This window comes from Myotis davidii, unplaced genomic scaffold (genome assembly GCF_000327345.1).
Source record: "Myotis davidii unplaced genomic scaffold, ASM32734v1 scaffold149, whole genome shotgun sequence".
Classification (NCBI taxonomy): domain Eukaryota; kingdom Metazoa; phylum Chordata; class Mammalia; order Chiroptera; family Vespertilionidae; genus Myotis; species Myotis davidii.
The window spans coordinates 5,536,105-5,545,403 of NW_006352194.1; the positions used below are offsets into that span (position 1 = coordinate 5,536,105).

At 40.8% G+C, this 9,299-nt stretch overlaps 1 protein-coding gene across 20 annotated transcripts in view; it reads left to right on the forward strand.

Annotated features, from left to right (window-relative positions):
- Window positions 1–228: 228 nt before the first annotated feature.
- Window positions 229–9,299, forward strand: part of EIF4G3 (eukaryotic translation initiation factor 4 gamma 3) — a 272,633-nt gene continuing 263,562 nt past the window's right edge. For 10 of the 20 annotated variants that reach the window (XM_015557218.1, XM_015557219.1, XM_015557207.1 and 7 more), the window contains exon 1: window positions 232–424. The gene's annotated coding sequence lies outside the window, so the exon portion shown is untranslated. Of the gene's footprint in view, window positions 425–9,299 lie in introns of all 20 variants that reach the window. The other 10 variants (XM_015557214.1, XM_015557215.1, XM_015557221.1 and 7 more) reach the window with 5 other exon arrangements.

A 9,299-nucleotide genomic window follows, 5' to 3' on the forward strand; every position in this document is an offset into this window, starting at 1 on the left:
ACAGCCCAGCCGGGGAAAAGGGACGGCTCCTCTACCCCCTGCGCCGGGCTTGGCTGGAGCTTTTGGGGTGCCCCCGCAGCAGTACTGCGGGGGACCCCGGGATCTTCTGCGATTCGGTGGAACCGGCTCCACTCGGCCTTGCTTCTGCAGCTCTTCCCTTTCAGAGCAGGGGGAGCCTTGCCCCTTCTCGCCACTCCCCCCCTCCAGCCCCCCAGCCCTTTATTCGGCAGAATTTGCGGGTGCCTGGGATCAGCCCTGCAGGCAAGGCTGTGCTCTGATTGTTGTGAGGACTACACCCTCCTCCTCGCTTCCCTTCGGCTCCCCCCTGCAGCGGGGCACGGTGGGCTCCCCGATTGTTGTTATTGATACATATTAAACTTCATTGGTAAATTTCCTGTTTGAAACGAATCAGCTCATTTCCGAGGTAAGTTGGATTTAAAAATCTACGGTGAAATTGCACATTTCCTCCGGCTATTTTTTTTTTTTTTTTAAGCGATCGGGGGAGTTGTGGTTTTGTGGTGGAACGTGATCTAAGGAGGAAATGTTACACCGGACGCTTCCCTGTCTTTGACCTTTTTTAAAGGAAGAGGAAGTTAACTGACATTACCCTTCACCCCCAAAAGTCTCACTTCTTGGAAGCCTTGTGTTATGCTGAGTATTTCTAAAGGGCTGTAATTGACTTTTCCTAGGCCTGACGTCTAGAGGGGACCGGGGCTGCTGGTGTATGTAAAGCCTAGTTATCGATTGTATCGAATTTCACGTTATTTTCGCGATTGCAGGGTTTTTGGACAGCTTTGGTGGCTAGATATTTTAGTGGGAAACGAGCCGGTGAGGGTAAAATGTCGAATTCATGAATTCCACGGAGATTTAGAAAGGTATTGCCTACCTGAGAATTAACATTTCATCATGCACTCCCGGGTCCGCTGAACTTGTGCAAGTCAATAAGTAGTCATTGGACGTTAGATGTGGCGTGTTTTTGTATTTGTCATCGTGTGTTTTGACGTGTGGAGTGAGTAGGGTGTTTGAGCAAGTAAGAAACTAACCGCTGTGAGGTCCACAGATTATTTCACAGTGTAGTTTGATTCTTGTCTGTATCGATTGCTTTGAGAAGGGAAAGTTACCTTCTCGAGTCATTTCAGGTCATCCTTTTCGTTTCTGTCAAGTGTCTTCTTTAAATATTGCTAGTCCACATTGTTTTCAGTCCAGGCAATGTGTCTCAGAGTAAAGATAAATTCCGTTCCAGTGTGATGTGTGTACTGATTTCATAATGTTTTTATTCTATATGATTCTGTTCAATTAAGAATTGTTCGCTGATGACAATGCTTAGTGATACCGTATGTTTGTGACTCATGGAAACCCTGGTTTTGATGAATATCCCTAGCTGTTTTCCTGTGGAGGAAAAAGGGTTGGCTAATTTGTGTACTTTAAGGTGGAGTTCAGTGCTGGATCTCTTAAACATATTTAATAGTTGTGAGTTTAAATTCCTTTATAATTTGTCTTTTTTTTTTTTTTGGTCTTGGGTAGGGTTGTAAGTTTCTATACAGTGCCACCAAGTAAATTATTTTTTAGTTGCATCTTTGAGCTGTTTTGGCAAGTAAACAAGTGAAAGGAAGTCCATAGTTTGTGTTCTTGATGTACAAAGTGATAAAAAGTAAGGAGTGCACAGTGCTTAGTGGATTTGGTGACGTTATTTGGCTGTGACTTACATGTTTCAAGTAGGCTTTTTCTCTGCATTTTGCAAAGGAAAGACTTGAAAAAGCGTTGAGTTGGTTGCAACATAAAAGTAGTTACTAATACTGCAGCAATTGTTAAAGAGGATAAATTTAAGATGTAATTTCCAATGGTTGTATGTGACTTTAAGTTTTTACTTTGCCTTATGTCATTGAAGGTAAAATTAATTTTCTTCTTGATGTATTTCACAACCATATTATCATCTGCTTGCTTTACACACTGAAAGGTTGCAATTGCTAAAATCTAAGTTTGTATAGTAAATGAAATATGTTATAGATTTCTTTAGGACATACCAATGGTGAAATGTTATCAATGGTAATGGGCATTTGGTTAAAAATGAATTAAAACAGAGCAATTTTGCTAGTCTACCCTGAGGGAGTGTGTTATGAACATACAATGGTCATCGTGTGATAAGTTGATATACATTGAAACATCAAGACTGGTGTACAAACCTGGAGTTGCTCTTTGTATGGCTTAAAACATTTTATGTATTTACTAGAGGCTCGGAGCATGAATTCGTGCATGGGTGGGGTCCCTCAGCATGGCAGGCGATCTGGGCTGATCTAGGCCGATTTGGGCTGGCTGGCCAGGAGGAGGGACTACGGGAGGTTGGCCGGCCGCTGGAGGTTGGCTGTGGGAGTGCTCTGACCACCAGAGGGCAGCTTCTGCGTTAGGCGCCTGCCCCTGGTGGTCAGTGCACGTCATAGCAACTGGTCTTTTGGTTGACCGGTCCTAATGGTCGCTTAGGCTTTTGTGTGTGTGTGTGTTTGTGTGTATACTATAGACTGATTTTTTTTTTTTTTGTATAGACTGATTTTTAGATAGAGAAACATTGATTTGTTGTTCCACTTATTTATGCATTCACTGGTTGTCTTGTATGTGGCCTGACTGGGATTATATCCGCAACGTTGGCATATCTGGATGACACTCTAACCAACTGAGATGGCTTGGCCAGGGCATCTATGACTTGATTAAATCTCCAGTTCCTCAAACTATTCAAGTGTAGTTGTGTTTGAATTCAATACGTTCAGCTAGTATTTTAAATTTGTAAAAATGCTAGAAAGGGATTCACATGACAAGGTGTCCTTTATTTGTACTTAGTGTTCAAGTGACAAATCAGGAATGAAGGGAAATATTAGCAATAATATTAGAAACTGGAACCTGCTTAAGGTAGGCATCAGTATTGCATGGAGGCCCATAAAGCCATTTCAGTTATGACTGCAAAGAGGCAAGGATGGGCAGGAGTGGTGGCGGGGGTCGGGGGGGGGCGGTGGTGGTGGTGAAAAAAGATAAACAGTGATATGAAAAATGCTAATAGCAAGGGAGAAATATGCTCCAAGTTTTTGTAATGTAATCCAATATGAATAGTTTATGAAATTGGCACTTCAGAATACTTGCCTTGGGATATGATCACCCCAACTTCCCAGTCTGAGGTTCCAAGAGGCTCTGTTGAGAATTTTAAGAATGATTCTTAACCTTTTCTGGGTAACAAACAACTTTGATATTTTGATGAATGCTTATAGACACTCTCCACCAGAAAACTGTCCATGCACAGAAGACATTTCTTACAATTTTAGGGGTTTTTTTTTGTGCCCCCACTCTATTAAAAGCCTAGCCCTTTAGATGGAAATTGCTTACCCTTCTGATAAGTAAAGATAAATGAGTTTGAATTCAGGTGCCCAAATAGTTCTGACTTAATAGAACAATTTTGCAGTCTGTTGTGAACACATAGTGTTCTCTCTATTTATATGGAAAGACCTCAGAGTGTAATTTTTTTCAGGGCTGCTGACACTTGTAGGGAGTCTAATTACTGTCTTGGGGCAGCCGGTTTGGTTAAGAAAATCAGGGCAGTGGGTTCTTTGAAGGAACTAAATTTGGTAAAGGCCTGTGGAGATCTGAAAATGACCTGTGTCCTTAGCTATTTTGTCTTAGATATGGATATATTAAAATAAATATTCCTGCGGGGCCAGTGTGGCTCAGTGGTTGAGCATCAACCCATGAACCAAGAGGTCACCTATTTGATTCCCAGTCAGGGCACATGCCTGAGTTTTGGGCTCATTCCCCAGTAGGGGGTTTGCAGAAGGCAGCCTATTGATATTTCTGTCTCATCTATGTTTCTATCTCTCTACCCCTCTCCCTTCCTCTCTCTCTAAGATCAATAAAATAAAATATTAAAAAATACATTAAAATATTCTTTGGTTTTTAAATTTTTTTGGCATTGTAATTATTTAAAATGTTTTCAGTGTTGATATTTCAGTTTTATCTTATGGGCTGAAGCCATTAGTGTTTGCTTTCTTCTTTTTTTCCTCTTTACCAAAGCTGAATCTGAGTAATATTAATAATAGTATCCATTTAATGAGTGCCTACTGTTCTAGGAGCCATACATGCATGATTTTAATTCTCACAAGAACCCTAGTGAAGTAGATACTGTATTTTACAGATGAAAAAGCTGAAGTTAAGCAACGTTTCTACTGCTGTCCATGTAATAAGTGGTGGTCTGCAGTTCAGACTGTGATGTGTCTGCCTCCAAAGCACATGAATGTCCTTTCTGCTGTGCCACACGACTCCTTACCAAGTCTGCATATGGGAATGGAGGAAGGATACTTTCCCATATTTGATAGCTGGGGGAAGGTCTGTAATACAGTTAGGAAGCTCTGTGGAGTAATCTAGAATGCAGTGATACTGTGCCTTGTTTTAATTAGTTCATAGCCACATACTGCTAGGCAAGTAGATTATCTTTACTGAGCCTTAAAGCATAGTAATAAGCCTGCCACATTTGGTTTAGTGCATGTTTCTGCTTGTTCAGAAGTTAAAGCCTCCAGCAAAACACCATTTTAACTAGCAACTGGAACTCTGTAGCTCATATAGTGACCAGCAGCAATCTGTCTACTCGTAAGCCCCACCATCAGCAAAGGTGGATCTGTGCTCCTAGCGAGCAGATTCCCTTTTAGGAAAGAGAGAAAACCTATGTAAGATGGAGATAACGAAGGAAGAAAGTTGTTCAAATGCCTGAGTCACTTAGGCTCTTGCCTCTTCTGCTGCTACTCCCTGTCCTAGGCTTATTCATCTTAAAGTGAGGTGTTTTCGGTCAAGTTGAGAATTTAAACTGTGTTGCGTTTCCACACTTGAGTTTCTGATAAGATTTTTACGAAAGGGTCTACTGCTAAAAAATGCTTGAAAACTGTTTTAACTCATAAATAGATTTGCCACATTTTAGCCATTTATATTGGGACTTCAATATACTAGTAAGTGGCAACATTTTTTTCTTTTTTGTTAATCCTCACCCAAGAATATTTTCCCCCTTGAGTTTTTAGAAAGAATGAAAGGGAGAGGGAGAGACAGAGGGGAAACAGCAATTGGTTGCCTCCTGCATGCGCCCCGACTAGGGTGTCCGCAACCCAAGGCATGTGCCCTTGACTGGAATCTAACCCGAGACCCTTCAGTATGCAGGCCAACTGAAGTAACAACCTAAGTGACAACTTTTATTCATTTATTCAGCATCTACTGTGTGCCAGACTAAGTGCTAGGTCTAAGGATTGAAAAGCTAAGATAAAATCTTTGCCCTCAAAGACTTGGTCCAGACAGGTAAGGGGACAGAATATCATGAGGCAAGTACAATGATAACTGCTACAAGAGCCTGCTCTGGAATTTGGGCTTCCCAGAAGAAGTTAGTACCTGAGCCAAAATAGGAGGATGTGTAAGAATTACCTGAGGTTTACTAATCTTTCTCTGTCCTGCTGACTTTTCCCAATATTTTTTAAAAAAATTGTATTATTTATTTATTTATTTATTTATTTTATTTCAGAGAGGAAGGGAGAGGGAGAGGGAGAGAGAGATAGAAACATCAATGATGAGAGAATCACTGATCGGCTGCCTCCTGCATGCCCCCTACTGGGGATCGAGCCCGCAAACCCAGGAATGTGCCCTTGACTGGAATCGAATCTGGGACCCTTCAGTCTGCAGGCTGACGCTCTATCCACTGAGCCTAACCGGTTAGGCCTTACTTTTCCCAGTTTCATTGCTGTTGCTGTTGCATAGGACTTTAGTAAATGAATGTCAGTCACGTTTCAGGTTTTTATTAGAAACAGAAAAGCTAGAGGAGTTACCAGGGAACATGGCAATCAAAATAGTTGCTATAAATTCAAAGTCTCTTCTGCATTATAATCTGAGGAATTTGAGTCTGAGGAGATCCATATCAGATCTGACTGGTCCTTTCCTTGTCTCTTTTCCACTCATTTCATAATACCCCTTTGCCCTTCTGATACTAGACTTTGACTTGGAAAGGGTACCTGCTAGCCGTGAAGTAAAGTAGATTCAGCTTGGTGTATTGAGAAATATACCTGATTTGAAGTAAAAGAAATCTGGATTTGAGTTTGACTCTCCCATTCTAATAGCTGTGTTACCTTGGGCAGGTCATGTAAGTGTTCTGGGTATCAGTTTATCACATGACACCCTTGAATTATAATGACTTATGATTCTGAACATTATAGTTTGAGGTTTGTTTTGTTCCTGCAAGTAGATGGGAAGGATTTGTAGAAACATATTAATTGTTTCTAAGTCTGTCTGATGGTCAGTGATACTTTTCTTTGGTGACTTACTGATATTAGAAGCATGCTAATTTAACATTTCATTCAACAAATATTTATAGATGTTCTGCTTACTGTTTTAGGTGCTGAGGGAAGGCAACTAGGTTTTGGCTTACTAATGTTAGATTCAGCCAACAGTCTAAACACCTCTGTGACTTTAGTAGTGAAGATTTTGTAGTCTGTATTGGGCTGGCTTGAGACCATACAATAAGGTTGCCATGGTCAGTTGCTGGCTTGTTCTGGGTGATGATGGTATAGTTATTAGTTCATTATGAGGAATGAGGAAAATCAGGTTCTGGAATAAACTGTGATGAGACACCATCTATTTTTACTTTAGGAATAATACTTTGAACTAATATAATATGAAAACAACTATTTCCTGATTATTAGCCAGGCGCATCACTTCAAGCAGTGTATAAACTGCAGCTGAGATTTGCATCCATGAAATACTGCAGGATCCAAAGCTACTTTTGAATTCTCAAATGACTCCTAGTTCTTTGGCTTGCTGCCAGCCAGGAGTTTTTCACTCTCATGTAGTCTCAGCTTAAGTTTGAGATAGTTTAAAGTATTTTAAGTACATTTGAAATTTGTTAGTTTTTATGACATTTAACAATTTTCTAATTGATTTTTTTAAGGGCAGAAAGGGAGGGAGAGACATCAATTTGTTGTTCCAGTTATTTATGCATTCATTGGTTGATTCTTGTATGTGCTGTAACCAGGGATCGAATCTGCAACCTTGGTATATGCAGAAAGTGCTCTAATCAACTGAGCTACCCGGCCAGGGCTACAGTGTTTTTTGTTTTGTTTTGTTTTTTAAATATATTTTAGTGATTTTTTACAGAGAGGAAGGGTGAGGGATAGAGAGTTAGAAACATCGATGAGAGAGAAACATCGATCAGCTGCCTCCTGCACACCCCTACTGGGTATATGCCCGCAACCAAGGTACATGCCCTTGACCAGAATTGAACCTGGGACCCTTGAGTCCACAGACTGATGCTCTATCCACTGAGCCAAACCGTTTAGGGCTACCGTGTTTTTAAAAAATTCAATTTATTGGGGTAGCCTGGTTGGTGTGGTCCAATTGGTTGAGCATTGTCTCATGAACCAAGAGGTCACTGGTCAGGACATACGCAGGGGTTGTGGCTCAATCCCCAGTATGGGGCATTGAGGAGGCAGATTTATGTATATCTGTCTCTCCCCCTCTCTCTTTTCCTCTCTTTAAAATAAATAAGAACATTAAAAACATTATTGGGGTAACATCTATAATAATAAAAGTGTAATATGCTAATTAGACCAGACGGCCTAACAGCAGAACGACCATCCGGACAACTTTCTGGATGACCTTCCAGACAAAGCTGGGGCTACAAGGTCCAAGGGCTGAGGCAGTCGCTGCGGCTGCGAGGGCCAAGCCCCTTGCATGAATTTCGTGCATCAGGCCTCTAGTTAGTTAATAACATTATATAAATTTCAGGTGTACAACATCTGTATACTCTGTTGCAATGATTTTCAACTGGTGTGCCACAAGAATTTTTAAAACATGCAATACCTGACTGTTTAGTCAGGAGCACTGACCTCTTTACCCTTAGATTGTCAAATAAAAAAATGACAGCAGCCAGCAAACACAACAAAAAACCGTCTTGTGTGAATGAATAAAAATTATACCTATTTTTTTTTTGGTCAGATTGGCAAAAAATACATTTTTTGGTGTGCTGCAGAATTTTAGTAATTAGTTTATGTGTGCCATGAGATGAAAAGGGTTGAAAATCACTGCTATATTGTGTGCTCACCACCCAAAGTCTAGTTTCCTTCCATTACTAAACATTTGTAGACTAGTATTTTTACATTGAGAATGGAAAGGACTGAATCTTAAAGATAGAGTGGAGGAATGTAAGAGCGAAAGAGTGAGGGAGAGGACTCCTTTTATGTAGGCCCTAGAAAATGACATATGAGAAACAATTTGAAATTAAAAAATTAAAATGAAGAGTTTAAGACTCTAGTCAGAGTTTGGAAGGGCAGAGGGGAGTAGATTCTAGTGAATGGGTCATCAGCAGAAAAAAGATTTGGGCTTTATATATGCATGGTATGTGCTGGGTTGTAAGGATCCTGATCCCTGTATCTGGAGTGGAGGATTCTTGTGGTAGAATACTCAAGGTAATGGATCCAGATTCTAGAGGGCTTTTAATCAATATAAGAAGGGAAGATTAGACTTCAAGCCATTACATTTTTTAACAGCTTTATTGAGGCAAAATTCACATACCACACAAGCCACCCATTTAGTGTGTACAAATTTAGTGTGTTTGAGTATATTCACAGAATTGTGCATCCATCACCACAATCAATTTTAGAACATTTTCATCACTTTACTCAAAGAACCTATTTGACTTCCCATTTCCTCCAGTTCTTTTTGCTCTAGAAAGTACTAATATACTTTCTGCCTCTGTAGATTTATTTATTCTGACCATCCTATATAATAAAACCCTCATATGCAAATTGACCGAACAGTGGAATGACCAGTGGAACCACCGGTCGCTATGATGTGCACTGCCCCCGTGAGAGGGAGGTGACCAGCGGCGGCGATCGCAGGGGGGTAGGGTAGTCGGGCATCCCCTGAGGGTGCAGGCCGGGCTGAGGCCCGCCCCCGCACGAATTTTATGCACCGGGCCTCTAGTTTCATCTAAGTGGAATAGTATGTAGTCTTTTGTCACTAGTTTCTCTCACTTTGCATAATATTTTTGAGGTTCATATGTAGTAATGTGTTTTAGTATTACTTTAAAAAATATATTTTAGCCAAACCTTTTTGGCTCAGTGGATAGAGCGTTGGCCTGCTGACTGAAAGGTCCCAGGTTTGATTCCCGTCAAGGGCATATGTACCTTGGTTGTGGGCACATCCCCAGTAGGAGGTGTGCAGGAGGCAGCTGGTCGATGTTTCTCTCTCATCGATGTTTCTAACTCTCTATCCCTCTCCCTTCCTCTCTGTAAAAA